The sequence below is a fragment of the Melospiza melodia genome, chromosome 5 (assembly GCF_035770615.1).
Source record: "Melospiza melodia melodia isolate bMelMel2 chromosome 5, bMelMel2.pri, whole genome shotgun sequence".
NCBI lineage: Eukaryota > Metazoa > Chordata > Aves > Passeriformes > Passerellidae > Melospiza > Melospiza melodia.
Genome location: NC_086198.1, coordinates 76476177 through 76503416, shown reverse-complemented (window position 1 = coordinate 76503416; position 27240 = coordinate 76476177). Strand labels below are relative to the sequence as shown.

Here is a 27240-nt window from a genome sequence, read left to right as displayed (position 1 = left end):
GTGGGCGTCGCGATGCACGCTGGGAACTGTAGTCCAATACCAGTACCGATGGTACGTTACGGCGAGGTGCAGAACTACGCCTCCCAGTGTGCCGAGCGTGGCCGGTTCCCGTCAGCGCCGAGGGGGAGCCCCCCAACGTAAAGGGGGATCACTTTCCCCTTGTGTCCGCCATATTGGACGGTAACTCTGCCCAGCGGCGCCGGGGCCGAGCGAGTCTCCGTGGCCGTGACAGCCCCGCTTCGCCCGCGCCGCCCGGGGAGCTCCGGCCCCGCCCGGCCTCGCCAGCCCCGGGCGCTTGGCGCGACCCCGCGCCCCTTCCCCCCACCTCCTCCTCCTCCTCCCCGGCGCTCCCTCCTCCCGTGCCCGGGTGTCAGCACCATGAGTCCGGCCGACGCCAAGCGCGGAGCGAAGCGCCGGAAGAACAAGCGGGGCGGCGGCCTCGGCAGCACCGGCGGGCCGGGACCCAGCGGCGGCACCGGCGGGCTGGGCAAGGCCGGGGGTGCGGCGGCAGCGGCCCCCGCCCCGCCGGGCGCGGTGGGCGCCCTGCTGACAGCTCCGGGCGGCGGCAGCGGAGCCCCGGGCGGCGGCGGGGCCGCGGCGGGACACGGCGAGGTGAGCGGGGCCGGGGCGGGCGCGGTGACATCGCACACCCGCGCTGGCAGCCGGGGCTGCACCGCCACATCCCCCCGTGCCCCCGGGCCGCTCGGGCCCCGGCGGGGTCTCGGGGCTGGGCCCGGGGCTGCGGGGAGGGGGCGGCGGGGCTGGGGCTGGGGCTGGGCAGCGGCCGCAGCTCCCCACCCTTTGTGGGGGAAGGGCCGCGCCGGCTGCGCGGGGCCGCCGCGTCCTGGGGTTTGTCCTGAAAGCAGCTTCGGCCTCCCCAGCCGCGGGGTCTCACCTTAATGGAGGAGATGGAACAAATAGGCGGGCAGGCCTTGAGAAAGCAAAAAGACACCTCCATTACGCCCTTTTTGCAGTAGCCAACTTCATTATTAAGCATAGGAGGTTCATTGTAGCTTGGACTGTGGTTGGCACTCTGGTGCCTTGGAATAATTCAGATCTGTTACATTATATCATATTATGGTGAAATTTATTCGAGCGGATTGTGTAGTTTAACTGTTTTTTTTTTCCAAGAAAAAATACTCAAGGATCAAGCCCTTAAAAAGGTGTCCTCTTGGTTCAAGTAGCAAAAGAGCAAATAAGTTCATGTTCCTTTCTCTTGTGAAGGTTACCTCAAGTTTTTTGTTATCAACACAGAGCTTGTGTTCAGGTATCATATTTACAGCAGCATTTCCTGCTGACAGCATCTTCAGACTTCCATGTGCATGTCATACCACCTGCTCCGTTTCCTCTTGCTCTCATGAACTTGTTGAGCACGTGAAGGGGAAATGAAAGAATTGGCTTTTGTGATGTAGCATGTCTGAAATGCCATAATATAACAAATGGGTTTATTTTTTTCCTCCATGTAGTTTTGTGCCCATTTATTTTGCTGGGTCAATCAACAATCAATCTGGTGACTGTAGGTTGATTTTCCCCACCCCACCCCCCCCCTCCCTTTAAAGCTTGGGTTCATACACTTTCATACTTGGCTACTATACTTTTGATTAACTGTTTCTGTATGTCTGTCCTAATCTGACACTTAACTTCATGCATAATTTCCTTTTGGGACAGTAGCCCATATGTGACTTAGATACCCAGAAGAACGATGTGCCTAATGGCAAGAGATGTTCAGGTTTTTATTTGCAGCTTTGCAAGTCATCACTCAACACTATTCTAACTAAACCTGTACGAGGAAGATGTGTCTTGTTTTGTTTTGTGTCTTAGATCACAAGCCTTTACAGGCACAGGTTCCTAGATATTGTTAGACATCATCACGCCAAGGGGAATAAAACCAGCAGGGAAATGATGCTCAGGATGGGACATTGATGTGGCTCCATTACCCCCAATATTTTGATGTTTGTGGCTTGTGGTTATGTGTAGTCTAGAACTTTGGTTCTCATCAGACTGTATGGGATCTTTCTGAAATTGATCTTAAAAGCCAAAATCATTGCTAGTCTACTCACTTTGTGTTCCTTATTTCTTTCAGACTAGGCAGTTCCAAATAAAATCTCTCTGAAAGTATGTCATGTCTTGAAAATTAAGTACTGTGTTTCAGCACTACATTTTTGGGAGAATACATCTGTCTATTGCACTTGCTTACATGTTATTCATACTTTTATAAGTGTACACAACATATGATTTAATGCGTTTGTGACTTTGTCTTAATTGGTCTCTTTTTGCCTCTACTCTTAGATGTGTATGTGAATTGTCAAATGTTTCCATTTGTAGTGTGATACAAGGGATTCTGAAGACTGATGGGCAAGTGGGGAGTTAAGTCAGCTAAACAAACAGATTAGTTAGTTAAACTAGAATACACCTGCAGCACAGATGTTGCTCAGTCAAACAGTAAGCATGTTAGAATGAGATTTTGAGGATAGGTAAATCCCTGTGCTCAGTTTCTTGGAAGGTAAATGCTTATACCCCATAATGCTGCTTTAAAGTTGGTGTTGCTTACTCCATAGTGGTTTCAGTGACCTCTTTCTTGACACTTTCAATAGCTTTCCAATGGTTGTGACATGAAAATTGCCAGTACTTAAAAATTTGCTGATAATCTCGTTGCAAAGGTGAAATCTTAAAGTGTCATTGCATGACTCTTGCTGATGTGAGAATAGGATCACCTTAATGGTGTGTTAAAATTTGGTAGTTTAAGTACATGGTCAGAACAAGACTTGGTTTTTTGAGTGAAAGACTAGCAGATGTTTTTTCTGGATGAAGTTGAGAAGGAAAACTGTATTTTACAGGACAGATCAGTTCTAAATTAGGTGCAATGTTTGTTTTGGCTGAATGGAGAGTAAGCAACACACTCATAGCTGCAAAGTAGTAACCAGACTTGCTTTACTTTCATCTTACCCAGAATAATGTGGAGTTCCCTTTGGTGGGTAAGAGAAATCATCAACCAGTTCTCTGCTGAACTAACTTAAATATTTAATTTTTAAAAAGGTGTGTGTTCTACTTGTTCTCGTTGCTCTCATGGAGTTTCCAGCTTTTGTCACTTACCTGGTTTTAGGGCAGCCATTCTGGGTGGGGTGGGCACATTTTTCTAATTGTGTTCTGTTAGGTGATTCTTGCAAATCTTGTCTAAAAGAATGAAACAGGATGTTAAATGAATAATCCTGTGTGTGGTGCACATTCTTGTGTGTCAATAATTGCTCAGGATAATGTATACTTTGAACCTCCTTTATAAAACAGGTTGACTGTAGTTTAAAAATGACTGTATTTATGGTTCAGACTAAAAGCTCATGTGCCAGCATTGAAATTCCAGCTAACCCTGTTAGAGCTGACAAATAATTTTGAATTGCTGTTTTTATACATCTTATCTGGAGGGTTTTTGAAGACTATAGGCTAAATTCTGCATTAGAGTACATGCTGAATCTTGTTCTGGGATGCAAGTGGGCAACTCCTAACAGCATCTTCCTGGAAGGAATGTTATTCCATGCACATGCTTTGTAACATCTGAGTTCATCCTCTGAGGCACTGTTAGATGCTTTGGAGTGCTAGTGAAGTTAAGGGTGCATTGGCATTGTAGCAGTGCAAGGAGTCTCAGTTTTGAAAACCTGTAACTGTGTCAACTTTAACTGGAACTGGAAACCAAGACATTTAGTTGTCCAGTGCTGCTGCAGGACTTCTCTAGGATTTTTTCTTTTTAATATGTGTATTTATAGAAATAGATGTTGCTTTCTGTTCTGTTTTGGTTTTAATTCAGTAATGCATTGTATCAAGCTTTCTTAATTGGATCCTATGAATTTTTGATGGACAGTTGGATTATTGATGTTGTGAGTGACATTTGATTATCTCTAGCAACCACTGCATAATTCATACATATACTATAGCAAAATTGGCTATTCATTAGTATGTTCAGGTATTTTGGAGGGGGAAGAGTGGTGTGTCAGTAGCTGATCAGTTACAGAAATACTTTTTGTTACAGGTCTGACCAATCTTGTGTTATTAAAGGGAATAATTTAGTAGCCATTTTACAATTCTCTCACTTGCATTTTTCAAAGTATTGTATGTCAAGTGTAGTAATGTATTGAATCTTCTTACATTGGAGAGCTCTTTGAGAATTTCATAAAATACTTCAGCAGACTTTTTTTTTTTATTACGAGGTGCTGCTTTTTAAACAGAGATTCTATACATAGCAGAATGTACATTGCCAATTTCTTCAGCAGCTTTGTAGCTCATTGTGTTTTAGTGATATGTATGTTTGATTTGTGATTTCAGGTTTTCCCTGTTCTCTCTTCCCCTTCCATGATTCAAACACTCAGAAAAGGAGCTTTGTCAGGAGCTCAGAAGTTCAGCAAATAGCTAGCTTTTGTGCTTTTATGTAGGGCTTCCTCTCCAAAAGCAAACTACTTTTGGCCAATTTTTGTCAAGGTTCAGGTAAACTAGAGAAATTCAAATTAATAAAACAGTATTCTAACCTCTGCTCCTCAAGCTCAGGCGGTCGGTACTTATAAACACTGACTTGAAGAAAAACAAGCCTTTGTGACAGTCAGGTAGTAAATTTCTTCCTCTGATTAAAGGTAGTTCACTTTTTTTTTTGTAATAGACATGCAGTGCCTGCCCTGAAGAGCTTATGCTCTGCTTTTTGTAATAAAAGGAGACAGAATGGGATAAAACTATTAGGATTTGCTTTAGATGGTATGGTTGAGTTAACTTGCTAATTTAGAAACAGAATCTAAACAGAACATTTCAAACTTTAAAACAAGCTTAGTGGTTGCATAACATTGACATTATTAGCTCTTTCATAGCTTCTTCCCATGCTCAGTTAAGGCATTTTTCAGCTAATAGACCTGAGACCAGAGGCACAGAACCAGTGACTGGGTCAGATCTCGTAATGCTGCTCCTGGGAAGAGAGTGCCTGTGTGTACTCATGACCTTGATGTATATCAAGTCCCTGAGCAGTGCATTTCTCCCCTACCTCCTGCACCTGCAAAATCATGCTCACCTGATAATGACAATAATTGGTTGTGAATTGTTAAATGAAGCAACCAAAATATCAAAAGTGTGTCTGAAAATAATGGCATCTGGTTCAGCGGTGTCTAATCTGTATCAGCTAAGGATCCTCCTTTGGCTTTGTTAGGAGACATTTAATTCCAAGTGTGAAGGCAGAGAATTTTTTTTTCTCCTTGCTGTATTGGATGCAAAATGTGAGAGATTGAGAGAATATTTTTACTCTAAAAAACATAGTGACTCCCTTCCTCTCCTCCCTTTTGTTTCCTGACTGTGGAGGCAAAACCTTGGTGATTTAATTTGGAACTAGATTAGTTTGAAAAGTTAGTTCTGAAGTAGGTATATATTGATGGGAATATCCAGGGTTCTTATCCTGTAAATTTTTTGCCCCCAAACATTACGTAAAGCTTTATGTAAGTATTTAATACTGCATTATTTTCTTGGTAATGGAAGTTTTCCTGTTGTAGTGGTATCTCATCTTGGGGGGAGTCTTTGGATGCTTTCTCCTTTACAACAGGAGATCCAGTCAGCTTCTCTTCTGCCTGCCAAGGAGACCTGAGAGGATCTGGAAATTCAGTTTGGTGGTGCTTGGTGCCTATGAGAGTAATGTTCAGACCTTGCTATGTGTGTTTAACAAGGGTGGTCCTGAGCAAATACAGACCTGCTGAAGACATATTGTTGAGATGTGACTGGGAGAAATAACTGGGAAATGAACTTGATTTGCTTAGGATGTGCAGGACTTCATGGATGTGCTAGGCAGTGTTCTAGGTTTGTATGGATCTGAGTAATCAAAGAAGGTTTAATATTTATTGGAGCTCCTTCACTGATGAGAAGGGAGGTCACATATCCCCTTTTATTAAGGTAATGGAAACAGTCCCTACATTTTCCTTGTGGTATTTTTTTTTAAATTTAATAGTGACTAAGGTAGCTGTGGACTGGTCTGTTTTGAGGAAGAATATTCCATATGTGGAATTTTCCTAGGATAATGAAACATAATGAAATATTTTAGTTAAATGTCTCAAAGAATACTGCAGTTCAGTTCCTTCTTTGCTGCAAATGAAGAGTTCAACAGGGAAATGACATTTATGATGTTACTCTTAATGGTAATACAGCAACTGCCTAAATTGAGGCTTTTCTGAGAATGCAGTAGAATGAATAGGCCCTTTTTTTTGACACAACAATTATTTAATTTTGTGTTGTAAAAATTCAAGGCAGCCTATGACATTACTGACCTTCACCTCCTCCCCTGTGAGGAAACACATGAGAAATACTATCAGAGATACATCTGAGCAGCATAGCGTTTACCTGAGGTAAGTATTTTTTCCTAAATATTCTCTTGGTATTTACTTTTTTAATAGAGGATGTACAGCTGCTTTAGTGATGCAGAAGTTAGTCCAGGCACTGTTTTGCAAAGTGGATTTTAGGGGGAATATTAATGGGGCAGCCTGTGAGCTGCTTCTAAGCTGTTGAACTGAAGTTGTTCATGTTGGACTGGTGAGAAACTTCCTTGGGGTGGGAACTTTAACCATGTTCTTAAATAATCAGCTCCCCTTCTTTTGTAAAAGCCACAAAGATAGTTCTCTCCATCTCAAAATTCCTAGCAATGCTAGAACCTGCTCAGGCATCTGAGTGGCAGTTCCTGTTCTGCACCACTCTCTGGAGGGGCTGTCTCTCTCCACTCTTTATTGAAGGGAGCCTGGAGACATTTTGGTACAAGCTGAGTGCTGAAGTTGGATAAGGTGAAAAACCTGCGTAGGAGGCCATGCTTAGCCTCTACCTGCCTACTCAGTTATGGTTTCTTCCTCTTAAAAAAACAAAAAAGTTGGAGCTCAAATAGGTTTTGATACAAGCCCCCCTTAGGTCATATCTTAAATCTTAAAGAGTAACTTTGATCATTATAAGGAGGAAATAAAAGATGACTTCATTGTACATTTTCCAGAAAATCTCTGTGTGCTTCCATGAAATATTCCTATACACAGTCTCTCCTCAGGCCTAGGGGAACAAGCCACAATAGATTGTGGGTGCCTCTGTATTGTTACTTACTGTGGAAGGTCACAAAGTCCTCATGCACAGTAGTTGTGTTTTATATTAGTCCTCCTTTCACACACTAATATGTTGAACTGGCTTGTAGTAGCTTTGACAGGTGGTTACTTGCAAAAGATGTTCAAAAACATGAGACAACCACCACCCAGGTAAATAATTAAGTTTTTACAAGGTCACAAATGTAATTATTTTGAAGTCCAGAGCTGTGGACTGCCTGGATCTTGAGCCAACTTGTCACTTATGGCATCTGGACTTGAGGGCTTCTCTTACGGACTCATCTCCTACTCCTCTTAGAATGTGCCTGTGGGAGGTGAATTTCTTGTGGTCCAGGAGGAGCCACAATGGGCAGTGAGGACTAATTTCTGGGAGGGTTCCTGAATGACAGTTGCTCGTAGGAAAAAGCTGCTGGCTTTTTTTTTTCTTTAACTGCTTTGGCAGCAGTTCAGTGGTCTGTGTTGAGCTGCAGACAGATGGAGGATGTGATCAGCTGTTGGGGCAGTGTTTGCTGCTCTAAATAGCTGTTTCTTCTCTTCTCCAGGGAAAGGTAGCAGGCTGCATAGAAGTGTCTGGCTGGCAGCACAGAACACATCACTGTTCTAGATCTGAATTTTCAGATGCCCTTCTTTATTCTTCCAGATAATTAATTATGCCTACAATATCAAAAGTGATTGTTTAGTCATGGCTTGCATTGCACTTTCAGCTTTGCTCACTTGGATTCCTCAGTCAGTTGTTGCTCTTTTTGGAAATAGTAGCTTCTCTACTTAAAGCAAGACCAAACTGTGTAGAGAACTGGGCAGTGTTTGGTTTATGTCACAAACCTGTACACGTGCTGTAGACATGGGCTATTAACATATGCATGCATCACTAGAATATAAAATTCTAGTGATTGATATTTGGTATTAAATGATAAATGATTGATAAGTTAACTCTAGTAGTTGTCATTTAAAAATGTCAAGGGCTCCATGGAACCATAACTATTTGTAATTTTATGAATTAGGAATAAAGACCCTGGCAACTGAACCCCACTCAAAGGGTTTTCCTACTTAATCTTCTGTTGACAGCAGTGAATTAATTGAGATATGTTTTTTGTATAGTTATCTTCTTACTTCCTCCTTAAGGTTTCACCTCCTTTAGGAATCTGCAGGCATAGCAGAAGTAACCTCTAAAGTCAGTCCTCAGAAAGGGTACTGGAAAGTAAGGAGTTAGTAGGCACGTTTCTCTGCAGCATCAGGAGCTCAAGGAGGTTTTACAGTACTGGGAATCTCAGTTATAACACTCATAAAGCTATTGAGAAGAGGGGAAATGCATATGGCATGTTGTGTTAGGACTATCTATCTCCTGACCAGCTTTTATAAAAAATGGTTATCTAAGCTAATATATGACCTGGATTTAGGGTAGTCAGCTGCCTCTCAGGTGGGCTTGGCACAGCTGTGTGCTGGCAGGGCTGGCTGCTGCCAGAGCTAGTGCAGGATAACTCAGTGTTAGTGGTGAGCTCTGCCCACCAGCCCAACAGGAGCTCTAAACATGGATATTTGCCAGCTAGACTCACATCTGAACAAGAACCTGAAGCAGCACCTGTTTTGTAGAAAAACACTGCTTTCTTGGGGACTGGTCTTGTTTGCTCTGCTTTTATTCTCCTTGTATGTGAGAAGAAGCAGGTGGCAGATACAGGGTTGGTAAGTTAACAGAAGTCTGTGGGTAGTGAATGAGGGTGGGATCTTTAGAGGGATAGAATAAGACTGAAATGTGAGGTTTTTTTCCTCTTGGATGAAGTAGGAGATGAGTTAATGTGAATGAGGGGAGAAGACTGTAAAAGGGCAGGCACTGTTGATGGTACATGAAATATGCTTGGCCTTTTGAAGTGGACAGTTGAGTTCAAGAAAGAAGGACAGACTGTTGAATGCACTAGCTAAAAAGCATGGCATGATGTAGACTTGTGTTTTGAATTTTGTCATGTGCCTCAGGTTTAAATGTCTTTCATGATACCAGGATTGTAAAGTGAGGGAAGGAAAAGAAGGCTGTCAGTTGAATAACTTTGCTGAAAGCAGTTTATTAATTAATACAAGCCATGACTCTAAAGTCTGTGTATTAGGAGATATTTCATCATGTGTAGCATTGCAATAGGTTGGAAATCATATTATGCAGTGTACATGTAGTGTTGTAAAGTGCTGTAAGGCTCTACCTTGACTCCTGTTCTGCTTTCAGCTTTGTGCTGTCAAACTGCATCAATGATGGCTCCTTAGAGGCAAAAGATGTGGCTTTAGGCAGGGGTGCCAGACTTGAATACACTCTGCCACCCACTTCTCTCTTTGAGGCTTTTTTCAAAGAGAGAGACCTAGTACAAACAGCTGTGTGTTGATGTGGTTGAAGTCAGTGCACTAACTGTGGGCACTACAAACTTTGATTTCTTCTGTATTTTGGGGCTAAAATAATTAAGGTTTTAAACAAAGATTTTTTTTTTTAAGCCAAAGCTTGTTTTCTGGTTTTTGGTGGTGGGATGTTATTGAGTTTTTTGGTTTCTTTCTTTCTTTCCCTCTGTGCAGAAATAAAAGCTTGAGCTCTCAGAGCAGAAGTCTTTCTAAGCTAGGGAGGTGATGATGACATTGAATTTTACAGAGAATTGCTGCAGTTGGATGGGACCACTGGTGTGGTCATCTGGTCCCACCTGCCTGCTGGAGTAGGGTCTTCCTAGAGCACCTTGCGCAGGTGGTTTCCAGACAGTTCTGGAATATCTCCCATGAGGAAGAATCCAGCATCTCTGGGCAGCCTGTTCCAGGGTTCAGTCACCTGCATAGAGAGGAAGCTCTTTTCAGGTTGAACTTCTGTGCATCAGTTTCCAGCTCTGGCCTCTTGTGCTATTGCCTGGCACCGCTGAGTAGAACCTGGTTCCATGTGCTTGACACCCTCCTCTCAGATGCTTATAGACATTGATAAGATGTATTCTTTGTCTTCTTTTCTTCTTGAGGCTGAGTAGGTAGGTCAGATATTTCTACTATTAGGTGCTTTTTTCCACTGAGATTGGTAGTTTAATTTAAAAATGCCTTGAGAAAAACATGTTGTAATAGGCAGACTTTTGTTAGTTTATAAATATTAAAGGAAGTTAAGGAAATCTCTTTCAAGTTCTGCAACTATATTAAACTTAACAGTTGACAATTTCAAATGTGTTGTAGGGAATATTTCACTGAGATAGATATGACACTGAATTTGGGTAACACTAATGATGCAAGCCCAGAGACACTTCCATGGGCAGATGCATGAGTGAGAATGTGTTAAGCCTTCAAGGAAAAAGCTCATGGTGAGCTGATGTGCATGAGGCTTTTTGGAACGTGGTGGTTTTGAATATGGGTTAAAGAGGTTGCTATGTAAGTGTAGAAATGAAGTAATATTTTGTATGTGTGCATGGAAATTATTTTTGAGTAGGAGAACACACATACATGTGGGCTGCCAATGGAGAAAGTACCTGGGAAAATATTTAAAGGTTCTTTGCCACACTGTGTCTCATCCTGAAACCAGTCGCAGGAAACAGAAGAGTTCACCTTAAAAAGCAGTTCTGAGTCACAGTACGGTTCTGCCAGCCTTTAGTGTTTAATTGGTGTGGAGTTAATGACCAAAAGATTTCTTAATTGCCATAATGCTTCCAGGCTGCTTATCTTCAATAAGCTGCTGCCACAACAGATGGTGATTTAGCTGAGGTTCACTAGAAGTTTTTCACAATTTTGTTTTCATGGCTTTAACTTATCTATGTGGCTGTAGCTAATGTATAATTGAAACCCAGATCTTTACTGGAATAGGCTTCAAATGAATTAAGGTTTTAGTTTGTCATCCAGCAAGAGACAGAACTCTCCTTTACTGTCAAAGAAAACTTTGCAGTTTTATCTGTGTGATCATCTTTATTTTATCTTCACATTTTTTCCTGGCTATTCCCAAGATTTGGCTCCACTATACTGTCATTCTCCACTTCTTTTTAGGGAGTCTGCAGGGAATTGTGCTGGTGTCTGCTGTGATTGGAGACAGCTTGCAGCTCAGCCTGAAGCTGACTAGGCTGGGGGTTTTTAGCATCATAATAGTCTGAGCCACAGGAATGAAAGTGGACAAAGTTTAAGTTCCATAATTTTTAGATACAAAAGAAGCTGTCAGAAAGATTCTTATGTTTTCAAAGGAAAAAAATAGAGTTATTTTTCTCTCTGGACAACAGGCTACCATACTTTTACAGTATACACTAGAGATTTGAAACGTTATGTAGGAAGGTATGGAACTTTGTACTAAGAAACATTGCATAGTAACTAAGTTAAAGATTAATTATTATTTAATGTTTCAGAAGTGCTGTCATTGGTGACCTAGCTTACTGCTTTTCAGAATTATGCAGAAATTATGACAATTACACGCTGAATATGATTTAGGCTGCTTGTTGTATGTTTTTTGTAAACTTGATGGCTGCATCTTAAAGAATGGAGAGGAACATTCTTCTGTCAATATTTAAAGTAATTCTGAGCCTATGTTTTAATTTTTATTCAGGTGAAAAAATCTAGTGATTGTGTAAGATTTAGGGGATTGTTCTGATCCCTAGAAATTTGTTAAAACCTTGCTAGAAATCGCCTGTGGTAATTTATTCTTTAAGTAGAATGTTCAGACAGAAGTCTGAATGTGTGCATGCCTTTGTGGCTTTTAACTGAGGTTGCAGAAATGAGGCTTTGTTTAAATGTGAAGCCAGTTTTGAAACAAGCTCTGAAGTCAGTGGGTTGCACTTGTTGGTGTTACCTGTTGGACAGATTGGCTCATCCTCTCAGTCAGTAAGGTGTTACTGATGATTTGACAGCTAAGCTGCAAAAGTCCATGGTAGGCTGTGTCTCCTCTGCTGAAGTCCAGAAGATCCTAACTGGTGTTAGACCTCCTTTGCACTGAAAACACTAAAAAAAAAAGGTCAAAGAAATTTATTCCTAACCCTGTTCTTATTTGTGATAATCCTGAGACAAATCAACATCCTGATCATGAGCTTTTTCCATGAGGGTTTAGCTTAGAGAAATAACACCTAAATAGTGTACAATGTTACAAAATGGAGGATACAGAATCCCATTGTCAATTAAGTTGGGAAAGACCTCTGAGATCATGGAGTCCAGCCTTGACTGATCACCACCATGTCAACTAAACCATAGCACTAAGTGCCATGTCCAGTCATTTCTGGAGTGCCTTCAGGGATGGTGACTCTACCGCTTCTATGGGCAGTCCATTCCAATGTTTAACAGCTGTTGTCACAAAGAAATTCCTTCTTATGTCCAACCTAAACCTCCCCTGGCACAGCTTGAGGCCATTTTGTGTTGCTGGTTGCCTGTGAGAAGAGACTGAGCCCCAGCTGGCTACAGCTTCCTGCCAGGGAGTTGTAGAAAGCAGTAACATCACCCCTGAGCCTCCTTTTCTCCAGGCTAAACACCCCCAGCACCCTCAGGCACTCTTCATGGAGTTATCCTCCAGACCCCTCTCCAGCTCCCTGTCCCTCCTCTGGACCTCAGTAACTTCCTTGTAGTGAGAGCTGAACACCAGGACTCAGTGCTGAGGGTGGCAGTCACTGCCCTGGTTCTGCTGGCCACACCACTGCTGATTTAATTTTAATTTGATTTAATTAATAATAATTAACCCAGGTGTCATTGGCCTTCTTGGCCACCTGGGCACCCCTGGCTCGTGTTCAGCCACTCTCACCCAGCACCCCCAGGTCCTTTTCCATGGGGCCCTTTCCAGCCACTCTGGCCCAGCTGTGGCACTGCAGGGGTTGCTGTGAGCCAGGGGCAGGACCTGGCACTCGGCCTTGTTGAACCTCAGACCCCTGGGCCCACTGATCCAGCCTGTCCAGATCCCTCTGCTGAGCCTTCCTACTTTCCAGCAGATCAACACTCCCACTCCAACCCTCATTATGTGAGGTATTGTCCTAATAATAAAAAATAATTCCCAAATAATTGTACTTTTACATTTTAATTGTTTTCCCAAGTAAGGGATGAATTTGTCTGATGGAATTTTTTTTCCTGTGGTTTCTTTGTTACTCATGTATTTCCTTCTTTTTTATAGCAGGAAATTAGTCTTCACTGTTCTATTTTGCTTGCATTGTCTTGTCTCTGACACTTCTGCCACAAATATATTCTTTGTATAGTGTGCTTGAGTAGTTTAACTTTTCAAAGTTACAGGAAAAGTTTTTTTCGTGTTGGTATTAACTCATGATCAGCAAGAAATAGTTGATGCAATGGACTGCCTTTATTGATGCCTTTAAGACTTTATTTATGACTAGAAATTGTCCTTGTCTTAATTTTTTCACCAAAATGACTATTGCATAAAGTGGTGTTTGTGACATGAGAGAGTTTGCATAGCTCTCGCAGTAATCTGTTAATGAAAGTTACTACATGATCAGAAAGGTTTTACGTTGCATGATTATTTCTTTCGTAGGTGTTTCTGCTTAGTGGACTTTACTGGAGTTTAGTGGAGCACAAATTACTAAAGCATGAGAGGATCACTGGAAGATGTCTTTCTGGCACCTGTGGTGCCTGCCCTTCCAATATGCTCTTGGGATTCTTTTCCTCTTAAGCAAAATTTGACTGACACTATTGAACAGGAAGGATCTGGGTAGCTCCTCTTTGTAGAAAACCAGTCCTTGTGCTCAGACCTCTTGAGCTAGTTGGAAATTACACTGGTTAGGCTTCCAGCTCCACTATACTGCCATGAACAGGGCTGGGAGAGGCAGAAAGGATGTCTGTGTCCCACTGTGGGGGGATTTATCCTTCTAATTAGACTTTGTTATTTTTCCATTTTCCTAATCACTCTTTCATTTGAGCACTTGTGAGAGAGAGATCATGTGTGTGGGTAACTGTGAGCAGGCACTGAGCAGGCAGGTAGTCTGACCACCACAGGGTATCAGGAGCTGTGTAACTTCCAGGGGAGTTGAGCTTTTTGCCTCTGGTTTTTCCCTCTGTGAATCCTATCAGGTAGACACCACTAATTCTTGAGTTTTTAATCTTCTTTTAAAATATTAAAGCACATTAGTATTTGTAAATATATACCTTGATACATATTAAAAGGAGATGATTTGTCAGAGGAATGCAATTGATTTTCTTTAGAGATCATTTTATGGTGTGGGTTTTGGGTTTTGTTTGTTTGTTTTTGTTTGTGTTTGTTTGTTTGTTTGGGGTTTTTTTGGTCATTGTTGTTTTGGGGTTTTTAATTGCACTCTAGGAAGTAGACAAAAATCCAAGCAGCCATCTTTGTAAACCATCTCCTTAAATTTGACACCAAGGTTGATTATAATATTCCAGAATCTCTTATCAGTGCTCTAAAGTCTTAACTTCAAGGTTTTTTCCATGCTTATTTTTATCTCATTCATCTGTCTTCTGCCCAGTGGAGACAGTACTGATTCTACTTTTTGTTACTTGTTTAACTTGCTCTTAAAATGACCTCTTTGATGGAGACTCCACAACCTCACCAAGCAGCCTATTTTGACTCTTAACTACTTTGCTGTTAATTTTCTATTGCATAGAATTCTCCCTTGCTGCAATTCAAACATTTTGTTGCTTATTCTGTTTGCTGTGGATGGAGAGAAGTGACTCCTCTCTCTTCAGTGTTTTGGTGAGTAAGGTTGGTGTCCTCAGTTCTCTCAGCCTTTCCTGGCAGGAAATAATAATAATAATAATATTAATAATAATATTGTCTGTGTCTGGTGGTAGTTCTGTTGTGGCTTTTCTCCAGCTGTTCCTGTCTGGCTCCAAGACCTGTGCTCAGAGTGACTTGCAGTTGTCCCTCTGAGACTCTGAGGAGCAGTATTAGGTGAAAGGATTATGTCCTGTGTCACATAAGCTATGCATCCCAAGGCAGCATTCATTCTTTCCATCAGCCTGACCTTGTTGACTCCTCTTTTGCATATAGTCACTTAGGACTATTTGGAAATTTGTGGTAATTGTCAAGGTCCTGCTATTTAATTTGGTCATGAGAAAGTTTCAGTACTTAAGGCTGTCAAAGACATTAATCAAGTAAATCATGACATTTATTCTTCCTCCCCTGTGTAAATCTTTCATTGAAGTAAATTTTACTGGTTTGACATAACCAAGGTGGCTGTTCCTTCTCTCCATCTAAGTGCTTAAAAAGATTGTTTGGGTATATTTAACTTTTCTGGGAACTGATGACAGTCTATTCTCAGGTGTTTCTCCCTTCACTATCCTTTTATTCTTCTTCAGTTTTTGGAGGTTTTTTGGGTGGTGTTTTTTTGTCTGTTTATTTCTTTTCGTGAAGGGTTGGGTTTTCTTTGAGGAATGAGGTTGTTTCTTTGTTTTAAATAAAGGGTTTAAATAGTTCACCTCTTTCTAAACTAATTATCTAAGACATCCTCCATGAGTTTTCAAATATAGGATTATTGATTTTGAGGTGACTCAAAGGATTTCCTGAGGAAGTTTCTTGAATGCTATCAGATCTAGCCTACTTGGAAAAAATATAAGTATGGCTCTTTCCAATAGTCAGTTGATTCTGGGTGGATATTTTTACTCATTTACTTGTGCTAATTGTGCTGGTCACGTGCTTGTAGTTGATCTCTTTGAGGATTGTTCTTCATCAATATGTTTTCTCTTTTCATTCAGTAATGGAGAAATTCTAGTAGTAGTAGTATACTGATAGAATGATTTCTTAGTAGCCTCAAGCTGTTAAGTAAGAATTCTTTCGTTTTGTGCCTTTAGCCTTTCATATTTGTCCCTCTTATTCTCTTGCCATTGTTATGCTTGCTGCTGCATTCATATGTGCTTTTTCTGAGTAATTTTTCTCTTGCTGTGCTTGGTTTTCTTGAATTTGTTTGTTTCTATTGTGTCATTTGAGAATTAACTCTTCCTTCCCATAGACTTGTCATCTGTGAGCTCTTAGTGATGCGGAATCTGTCTCTTGCAATTCTTCCTTCCTTTCCCTCTTCAGTAACCATTGAATTGATGGTTCACTTCCAGTGAAACTCTTATTGTTTACTGTCAAATACTTTTTTCTTGCTGCTACAGCTAAAGGAAGTGTCTTGAGTTGCTTTCTGTGTTTTAAAAATGAACGTTCCTTGATCCATTCCCAGTAGATGCCTAGATTCTTATCTCTTTGTAACAAAAAGTATTACAGTTTTTTTTTTTCCCTTTCAGAAAGGATATTTGTCTGTTAGCCTTTTTTTGATGGTCTGTGGTAAGCTTGCAGCTTGATAGCACTCATGTGCTTTCCTTTTTATTATTTGCAGACTGGCAGGATACCTCTGTCTGCATTTGTGATGCTTGTATCCTTTGGGTATAGGGCATAACAGTCCTCAGCATTTGTTTGGTTTGGGTTTTTGTTTGCATGTTTAGCTGTTTGTTGTGTTTTTTGGTGAACTGACTGGATCCTTTTTCTGTTAGTGTAGTTGCTGCATCTTCGGTCATTTTGCTGATTGCTCTTAACTATTAAAACTCGGACTCTGCTTCTTACTGATGCTGATTTTTGCAGAATTGAAATGGCTTAGAAATAGAGAATTTCTCTGGCTTGTACTGTCAGTATCATATCCTAGTACAGCATATGTAATTTGCCCGACATTTCTCTTTCTCTGTTGAGGGAAAAACATGGCTAGTTTTACAAATTGCACTGGTGAATCAGTTGGAAAATGGCCTCTCCCATGTTCAGAATGTGCCTTTACTTAATGCTTTATGAGATTTTTCTGTCAAAAGGATGTATGTTTAACCCTTTAACAGTTAACAAGTGAGGCCATTTTCTTGTAACATAATTCCTGGAGTAGGGCATCTGCAGTTGTAGCATGGAAATTACACAGTCAGGTAGATAATTCCTAGATGTTGTCTTTCTTACACATCTTAAACTTGCCTTTGGATGAATGCTTTCTACTGTTCATAAGGCACATCTTGGAGTTGGGTTGGTTTTGTGTAATCCTATTAATTTTACATGTTTCTATTTCTATTTATATCCTATTAATTTTACATGTTCAGTATTGAAGTTGAAACAACAGATTAAAGCTCTAACTGACTTGGAAAAGAATTTATATGCATGGCTATTACCTGTCAGGGCTAGTTGAGAGAATTTTGGGGTGTTTTAACTACCTGCTCAGAGCACTTTGCTCATTGTACTTGGGAAATGAATGCTTAAATCGTGTTCATTATTAGCTTTTGGTGCCTTTTTTTAGCACGTGGCTGCAAAATCACTGGGAAAATGTTGAACATATTCATAGAACAGAAAAGACAGAATCCTGGTAGGAGGTGGATTGGCTGTGTTCTGCTGTGTCATATTTAGCTACAAAGAAGGGAAGTATTGCATGTGGGAAGGGGTATGTGCTTCTAAAGAATTTGTAATGTGTGTAATTAGAACACAATTTCCTTCCCTCCCTTTTTTTACTGGAAAGCCTGGATTCTTGGTAGCTGCACATGCAAGTATTACAGATACAAGTGTGTTTTCACTCAAGTCCAAGCTTGTCTGCACTTAAGTTAGTTCTGTTATTTTGTATACTTGCTGCCATTTTGCTTTCAGCTTGGGGATAGCCTTTAATGCTGTGCTGAAAGCATGAAATACAATGAATCCCTGCACATCCACCAGTGAAAGACCTGATTTCCTTCCCCTATTTTGATTTTATTTTGATTTCAGGTTTTCAAGTTTGCTTTACCTTGCAAATTGTTCATACCTTTACACAAAATACTATTCTTTTTTTTATTTTAAATTCAGTTTTAAAGGATATGTAAGAGCTTTGTAAAACTCTTGTAGACAAATTTCCCTTCCTCTCCCCTGCTGCTGAAAAAAAGCACCCAGAAGACAAAGGCAGCTCTGATACTACAATTGAGTTGCAGATATATTTGGGAGGCTGCAAAGCTTTATCATGTGAATGGTGATAAAAATGTGAAGGGATTGGGGCAGCTGTTTTGATTCTGTTTATCTGTAGAAATATGTAAAATGCCTTTCACTAGCTGATTCAACTTCATTTGAAATAGATATTCACTGTCCATATCTTCAGTTCTGCTTCATGCTGTGGCTGATAGTCTTGTCCTTCAGTTTGAGTGTATTCCAGGACACTTGACTCTGCTTCCCTGTCCTTGGTTTAATTGTTGTTTTCTGCCCATCCCCAGTACCCTTGCAGAGACCTGAATTGCTTTGCTAAGCTAAACAAGGCAGGGCTCTTGCTGACAGCCCGGTTTGGCTGTCACCATGTCTGTTCCACTTAGGCCTTTCTGGAGGGTGGCTGACCAAATGAGGTCTCCTCCAGAGGGCTGTGAAGCAGCACTAATGCCTCCTTCCTCTTGAAAACAGTGTGATGCATCTTGCAATCATGTTTCCTTTTCACAGTTGTAGTGATGAGCATCAGCCCTTGGTGTAACAAAATCCCCTTTTACTTCCCAGTCCTCATAGAGGATTAATCTGAGAAAGCCTCTTTGGCTGCAAATGCAGCACGAGACACTTGTCAGTGTCAATGCACCTTTAGGACGTGCAATCTTTGGATTTGGTGATAGGAATTGAAAAATTCTTACAGTTGGAAATGTAAACTATGAATAAGGAGTTGAATATAGTGAAAGACAAGAAATTACAGAATCATCAATACAAATAATTAAGTATACATGTGCATGATTATACTTCTTTAAAAATAACCAATTTCTAGTAACGTAGTCTTAATTTACATGCAGTACCTCAGATCAGTGCAAAGCAAAATACAAAGAAGAAAAGGATATTAATTCTACTGGCTTTAATCTGAATAATGGTCTTATTTAGCCAAGTAATTGGTTGCACAAGTATAGGCATTGTCTTGGTTTCACACAGTTTATGAGCTGATAGCCTCGTGTATTGTAGCTGGTTTAATTTTGTTCTGTTTAAAAACATTTTCTTTAAGAAACATGAAGACATAAGATGAACACAAACTTATGTTACGGTTTGCAGCTTTCTGACTGGTATTTAATTTTTACTTCAAAATGTGGGGCTTTGTGATTCTTACCATCTTCACCACTTCTTTGCTGAAGTGTCATTATTTATTACCCTAAGTAGGCTATATTTCTATGCTAAGTTATGCTTTAACTTACTCTCTTAAACTTAAATGTGTATTTTTAAAAATTATTTTTAATGACCAAAATTATTTTATTTTACTGTGGAACTGAATTTTTCCTCTATGATGCTATGAGGAGTGGCTCATCAGCTGCCATTTGTACAAACAGTGGTGCTGCAGTTTGCAAAGTAAAGCTTCACAGTTGGGCAAAAGTACAAGTTTAGGTTTCTCTTCCTCCTCCTGCTCCACTAGGACAAAATCTTTCATTTCTTGCAGTACAATATATATTTCTGTATGGTAGATGTTAGGTATTTTTCTAGTATATGTTTATAAATGTAAACATGATAGAAATTGTGATTCTAATTCTTCTCAAATTTTTCTAAGATAAGACAGATGGTTTTAGGTTCAAAGGAAGATCAAATGACAAGTTGGGATTTGCAAGCATAGGTACTTTTCATGGCATCAGGGATCTGTTGCTTTCTGCTGTAGTAATCTCTGCTGGAAGGAATTAAAAAAACACCAGGGACTGCAGTAGGATTCACTATGGTGTTATTAACCCTTGCTTGGACATGTACATCTTCTTGAGAAGGGATGTGGGCAGGGCCATGGAGAGAGCTGGGCACTTCTGTCCTCAGGGTGGGACAGCACTGCACCTACTGTTCACTGCTTTTGGAAAAGTAAGGGAGACTTCAGCTTGTTAGATTTCAAATGCAGTAGGAGTATTTTTGTTCCCGGGTGACATGCATCTTACAGCTTTTTGTCATGGAAAACCTTCAGTAATGGGTTTGCTAGTGGGTTATAGGGAATTGTGCTAGTGCTGTTTTTCTTTTTATGTTGCGTTGGAAGAAAACATGAAATTATATTGATAAAACTTCTAGGGGATATAGCGATGTAGAGAGGGATAATCAGAGCTCTGAGGCTGACAAAACCCAGTACTTGTTCATATGCTGCAAACAGTATTCATGGAAGCCTTGCCAAATTTCATGTGACTTAGGTAGAGTGACCTCGAGGATGGCTGTGCTGATGGCCTCTGTCTGGGTGCACAATGTTCTGTGAATTAAAAAGAAAAGAACAAAAGACTATCTTGGTCCTTTACAATCTCTTCACAATGGTGTCAAGTGGGAAGTTATTGGGTATCTGGCAGGGATTTCTTCCAGAATTACCAGTTCTTGTATTTTGTAGGAAGGATGATGTAATTGTCTTCCAAGGACCTGTTCTCTAATCCTTTCCAATTTCTTGGAATATAAGGAGAAAATGGTTCATCAGCTAATTACATAACAAAAGAAGAGTGATGATGAAGAGCACTACTTGATGTTTGATTCTGAACCTAGATTCATTCTCTTAGAGATTATTTGCTACTTGCAGTTTTTAAATAGGGGCTATGCCAGATCATGTCTTATGGAAAAAGCACCCAACAGTGGTTAGTTCAGGAAGGTCTTTGGCCTTTGTCAAGACAAATTTCATGAGATCATGTGCTAGGCAGCACTTAGATACATTTCTTAATTACAGCTTATGTAGGTTTGGTATTAATGGTGGAATTCAACTCAAGAGTATCTACAGAACACAGCAGGGACTTCTGGTAGGGTCTGTACACTGCATTCTACAAAACAACTTTTTATTTCTTTTTTTTTTTCCTTAGGGTATTTTTTGGTAGTGATCAGTTGTCACATGAGACTTTTTAAAATAAAGAAGCAGGGGAGGTGAATTCTGTGGCAGTGGTTGAGGCGGGGATGAATATACCCATCTGTGAGTTTCTTGGAATAAGTCGTTAAAGTTGGCATCGTTCAGATTAACGGCCAAGGAAGTCATTTGACTTTGTTTGATAAAGTGGAGTAGATAAGAGAAACTTATTGAGTACAACCTTGCTTTAACTTCCATTTAAAAATTTAGTGAATGTGGGTTGTTCTGTCTTATAACAGGATACTCATCAGAATTTCATCTTTTTAATTTTGGATTGTGAATTCTTCCCAATTCCTGTAGAGATCATGTTTTTTTGTGTGTGCTAACATTTTCATGTTGTGGCACTATAACCTGTGAACTCCTTATTTCCTAAGAGGTTTTCATTTCCTGAAGGATGTAGTTTAGGTTGATTCTGCTAAAAGAAAACCAAGTGTGCTATTGATGAATGCGTGGGAGGAATGGCACAGAATATAGATGTTGCTTCCTTAAAACTCATTACAGAGTAACAGTATCTGTGTTCTTTTCAAAGTACAACTTCAAAGTTGTCTTTTTAAGGTACTACTGAGGAAAAAACTTTCACTGGGGAGTTTTGTGTAGCTTTCTTTGCAGTGTAGACAATGTCGTTTCAGATGGCTGTGTTTCTGAGTCTAGATTTTTGTCAGTCCAGGTTTGATGGGTTTGTGAATTTTAAATAGCTATTTAGACTTCAGTCTGTTCTGATTACTGTGCTACAGTAGAATTGTTTTATTTTGGCACTGAGGATCCAAAGGAAAAGTAAATGCAGTGGGTAAATAATCAGTTCTGTGTAAATCTACCAGAGGTGGTGATTTTACGTAATTTTCAGAGGACTTCAGTCTTACAGAACTAAAATAGAGGGAGAACTGATTTTCTTTCAATTCTCCGTTGTCCAATGCTGTCTGATTTCCTTCCTCCCTGCTCTGTTTTTGAAGGTTTTGTGTATGTCTGGGAAACAAAAACAAAACAAACACTAATTATGTACCTTTTTTTCACAGACTTTTACAAGTCATCCATGCAATTGCTCTTCCAGAAGCTGGCAATGCATGATGAACACTTTTTCAAGCTGTGGAGGAAAAGATGCCTTAAACTTTCTCAGACTACTAATATGCCTCATTTTGAAATACAGCTCTGTGTACAAGTGATTGATTATCCTTCTTCCCCACCCCTGTGATAAGTCTGTAAATACTTAATCTTACAAAAATCTTACACATCTTACAAAAATCCTTTGGGGAAAAATTTTGTTTGCTAAATATCTTAGACTTGAGTTTTAGCAGGAAGGTAGTAGGCACTTGTCATCTTTGATATCTTGATATCTTGTCATTTAGGATATCTCCCAAATGGGTGAGATAGGGACAGCCTCCCCATGTACCCTGACCTCACTCTTAACTCATAATTATTGCTAAAAGAAAGTATTGGTACTTTTGAACAAGTCCTGTGTATGCCTGCAACTTATCCTTCTGTAATTCCTCTCCATAGACTGAACTTCTATGAAAACAAAGACTTCAACTGGAAAAAGTGTAATTTGAAATAATTTCAGTTCCTGTTGAAACCTCCATTGGCATTTTGATTTAGTATCAGAGGTCTTAAAGGATATCACTCAATTCAGATTTGAGCTCTTGGGGGTGTGGGGAGAGGAATAATTTTGGGGATTTGAGCCTTTCATGGTTCACTTGCTTCATAACCTACAGGCAAGCTAGTGGAGCTTTCTAGATTAAGCCTCCCCACCCTCAGATTGTCAGCTTGCTTGACATCAACAATTTACTTTAAGACTAGTTTTTACTGAACTATGAAAATAGTGTTATGTTTACTTAAAGCCCAGTGATAAGTTTTAATAACATGACTTGCTGAAGAAGAAAAGCCTTCAGAGAACCTGTATTGCAGGTTACTCAGATTCTGTAATGGTGTGATTTTACTTAATAAGGAAAACACTGGAAGTCAGTGTTATTACATAAAACAGATTAAAATTACAGTAGAAGTGTCACTAAAATTATTGAAACTTCATGTTGATTTTATTTGTATTTTCCTCATTATTCATATAAGAAGACTGTTAATTATATTGGGTAATGAGGATTTAACCTGGGGTCTTACAAAGTTTATTTTGGCAGTAGTACAGTTCAGAAGAGAAACAGTTTTGTTCATAAGCACTTTCTGTGAAAATGCTTGGATAGGGAGTACCTGATTTTGGTTTAATAGGATGAGTGTCTATTGCCAAATATATCTTTATCTTAATATCTTGTCCCTAATATGAAGTTATATCACACTTCACCTTTTGAGGGCTAAACTGAGTGACTTCAACCACAGCCTTGTTATCTTCTTGCAGGTGTTTGGGTTAGGAGTAGAGTGTAACTGCTCTGCATGTTTCTGTCTCTTGCTTGTCTTTACAAACAAAGCAAGTGTGAATTCTCAAGTTACATGAAGAATCTTTTCTTAGACTCAGCATTGTCTCTCTTCTTCCTTCCATCTCCATAGGTCATTTCCTGCGTTTAGCCCTTGACTGTGTAATTCCCTCTGACTGAGCATGGTGGAAAGGGCTGGTGTGTTCTACAGTCACAGGATTTCCAAGCTGCCCCATCCAAATGTGTGTGCACAAGATGGTGCATGAACCACTCACCTACCGGTTTCACAGCTGGTTGATGTCTCTCATGTGGTGTTCTGCAGCAAATCTGCTTTTTAATGATTTCTGTTACGTACTATAGCTGTGGAGCATAGATGTGCTGTGCACTAGATACCAATATAAATAAGGGTTGAGTCAGCATGCTGGCTGTATTCATGTGCAGAGCTTTTGCTCTTGGAGCTCTTACAGGCTTCTCATGAACCCTTTACTCTTGACTGTTGTTCAGCTTCTGCAACTTCTGTTTCTCCGGCTTCTCAATTATTTCATATCTAAAAGCCGGTTTATCTGTATTTGAGAGTAATATCACAATTTTTAAAAAGTCTAAATATCAGGATAGTCACAATAGTCATGTAACTCTTCTTGGAATCCTTGTTCTTTCTCAGCTTTCACTTTTTAATATCCTGATAATTGACATGAAGATTTAAAGGTTCTCTGAAATTATGTCCAGTCCAGTAGCTTTTCAAAGGAGCACCAAGGGCTGACTTGTGATATCGCTGACTTGTTTATGTGTATTTTTTTCTTCATTAAAGCATTTCCAATCTCAAGAGTGTGGAGTGTACTAGAATAATGCAGATGAGGCTGGGAAAAGATAATTTAGGTGTTTGTGAATATTAATGCCAAGGACAGAATGCTTGGTAAAATGAATTGATAGTCTGCAAAATTACTCAGTTGGCCAGATCAAGTGTTGGCTGCCTTAATAGGGATATTTGAACTTAAATTATTTTCCCCTTGTCTTTGCTCGTGTTGGTTTTTATTTGGTACTTTGTTACACTTAGTAAAATTAAGGGTCTTTCTGCATAGGAAGTCTTTACAACTTTCCCTGTTGGTGACTGTTGCAGATAATCAGTAACCACTTTATCTGTCAGTGTCTCTCATATAATCCTGAGAATTCCCTGGCAGGCAAGTCTGTGTTAGGATGTACAACTGCATTCTGTTCAGTGTCACTAGAGATGTGTGATTATGGCATGAAAAATCCAGATATTTGTCCATTTATTAAGCAAAACACTCCAGCTTCTAGATCAGGAAGCGATACTATTTAGTTTGTTCATCCTTTAACTTTATAGTTAATAAAACTAACTGGTGGCCTTTATTCATTCCTCCCCCATTAAGACATGTTTCACTGCTGCTTCACACTAAACCATAGCTATATTTGGAGCAGGAACCTCCCAGACTTTTCCCTTTTGCCCATCTAACATTACCTCTTTTCAAGCTACTGAATCAGAAGTCTTTGAAATGAAATTTTATATAACTGATGGCAAAAGACTTTTTTTTTCTCCTCAAAACCAATAATAATAGACTCTGATATCTGCTTGAATGTTGCTGTGCTAATGAACACATGGAAATGTGTTGTATATTACTGATTATTTTCTGGCCCATTCTTGGGCATGCTAATTTTGCATTCTCCTTGCTCCAGTGCTAGGAAGAAAACTCTTGCCTTTAATCTGTTAAAAAATACCATTTTAGTATACTTTTCTTTGAGGTCATGCTCTCCTGCTACAAAAGCCCTTGTAGTTTGGGGCTTATTTAAAAATGAAAATAAGAACTTCCTTTCTATAAGAGTTTCCTGTTCACCTCCACTTGGGTGTCAGACTTTGGTGACCATGGACAGGGACCATCAGTGAGCTTGGGCCAGCCCAGCTGGATCACAGAAGGCCCAGCCATGCTGTGATAGGGGATATTTCTGCATTTCTTGGCTGTATTGGTATTGACCATAAGTATTTGGATGTGCTCATCCTCTCCAAGAGGATTCTTGGCTGTAGTTCTGGGTAATCATTCATCTGATTGCAAGATCTTCCTGGACTGTTTCTTTCAGTATTAGAGCATCCTTAACAACAACTGCTTTGATGAAAAAAAGATGAATACACAATTTTTTTTCTAGAGTATGTTCTGCTTTATTGGACTGTGCTTTGGTTTGCTTCAGTTTTGCAGTAATTGATATCTTACAGTGCATTTTGGTGCATTTTGGGTCTGTACACTCCATTGTACAAAACAGCAGTTTATTTCCTTATTTCTGGACACTGCTGTGTCCATAGTATGGAACAGCCTTTTCTGTGAGAAACCAGGCAGTACTTTGCTTAGTCTCTTGGTAGTGTCCTTTCTATGCCTTTAAAATGCTCATGGTTTTCTTAAGCAGATGAAGAATAATCAGTATGTTGAAATAAATGAAATCTCATTGGCAAGAGTGATGACGCTGCCAAGTAGAACTGATCCAGTTTGCTGTTCCTCTAAAAAACTGAGTTGTACCAGATGTTAACTGGGTATAATGTGGACTTAAAAGAGGATTAAGGAAGGGATAAGTGTTGATAGTTCACTTGCTGTGCTTTACATCATAATATCTCTTCAGTGCTGTAATACATGTTTTGCAGAGGCTGCAGTCACTCCTACCTGTGTTCAGGAGAGGTGTTTGAAGCAAATCCCAAAACCTTGCTGTGCTACAGGTCTGGCCAGCATGGTGTCTTGTGTGACAGTGCTTGCTGCCAGAGAATGAAGAGAATTACAGTGCACGTGCAGAATAATCCTCCTGTGCACCTTCACAGGTCTTACCATTCCTGGGGTGTCCTGAATCAGATTTTGTTTGTTATCTGCTGTTGAATGTCTCTTTGATACATTTGTCATCATTCTTTCCCCTCATCCACCAGGCATTTGACTTTTACAATGGCTTATCATTAAATCAGTTTCTGTTAGGGGGGAAGGATCCTGAATTTTCACTTACTGAAATCAGATTGTTTGCTATCTGTTGAACTAAAGGCATAAATAAATCATTCTTCATATCTGCAGTCACTTAGGATTTTGTAAGCATCACTCAGTGCCAGCAGCAGTTCTGTCACCAATTTAGCTGTGGCTGGAAGAGGAGAGAAAGCTCAGGCTGTGACTGGAGCCTGCCCAAGTCAGAGCTTCACTGGGGTGGCAGGTCTGGAGCAGAGACTGGGACTTGAGAGTGCTGCCACCAAAGGGTGGTGGGTGATGGCAGTGGGAGGTGAGCAGAGCTGCTCCAGGTGCCTGAGGCAAGGCTGAGCACAGCAAAACCATGGCAAATGGGATTTGGCTTTAAAATGCAGGCAGGAGAACAAGTGGCATGGACAAGATATCTGGATGGATTTGGGGAGGGGTAGCAGGCTGGTTTCTTTAGTGTTAGTCAGATACTGACTGACTGATTTCAGCCAACTTGATTCTTCACCTCCCTATATAAAAATAAGGTAATTGATTCAAGTGGTATGGAATACAATTATTACATTAGGACCTTGTACAAGTAAGTGTAGCTGTAATTGTCTCTTGGTAACATTGTTTTTTTTCTGATCTTTCTGTCTTTTCTGTCTTTCCTAATGCACCTGAGAAAATCAGTACAATTTATGCTTGCTGTTTCTCTTTGGAAGAAATTTGATTCAATCTTGCTTTTTTTTTTTTTTTGAGCCTCACATTTCTTTTGGACAGTTTAGGGTTCAGTGATGGTGAATTGGATCTAAATTTCCTTCCTGTGCCTTTCTTTTCCTGAGCTCTTCTGAGATCTTGCATCACTCTCGCTTTCATGATGTTTGTGTGTCTTCAGCAGGCTTCAGTTGTGAGACAGATGGGGGTGTGTTGTCTAGTAATGTGTCACTCAGCCTCCTGGAGGTCTGATTGCAGTAGTGACAGGCTATTAGAGCAAATTGTGGCACTCTCTCAGTGCTTATTTTCTAATTGCTCAACTGCTTCTTCAAGGTCATTCTGGTGTAATCAGGCTGTATTGTTTAAACTGGGATTCCCTCTCTCTTCATGCTTTCTGCCATGAACTATACTGTGCCAAGGTGTTGCATGTCTTATTCTCCAGGAAAATCAAGGTGAGTTAGTGTGACAGTAACTTCCAAGAAAC

The 27240-nt window shown here is 40.2% G+C and overlaps 1 protein-coding gene across 2 annotated transcripts in view; it reads left to right on the top strand.

Moving 5' to 3' along the window:
* Positions 1 to 571: 571 nt before the first annotated feature.
* FAM193A (family with sequence similarity 193 member A) overlaps positions 572 to 27240 on the top strand; it is a 75376-nt gene continuing 48707 nt past the window's right edge. Inside the window, exon 1 of one of the 2 annotated variants that reach the window (XM_063157502.1) lies at positions 572 to 612. The gene's annotated coding sequence lies outside the window, so the exon portion shown is untranslated. The remainder of the gene's footprint in view (positions 613 to 27240) is intronic. The other variant, XM_063157501.1, reaches the window with a different exon arrangement.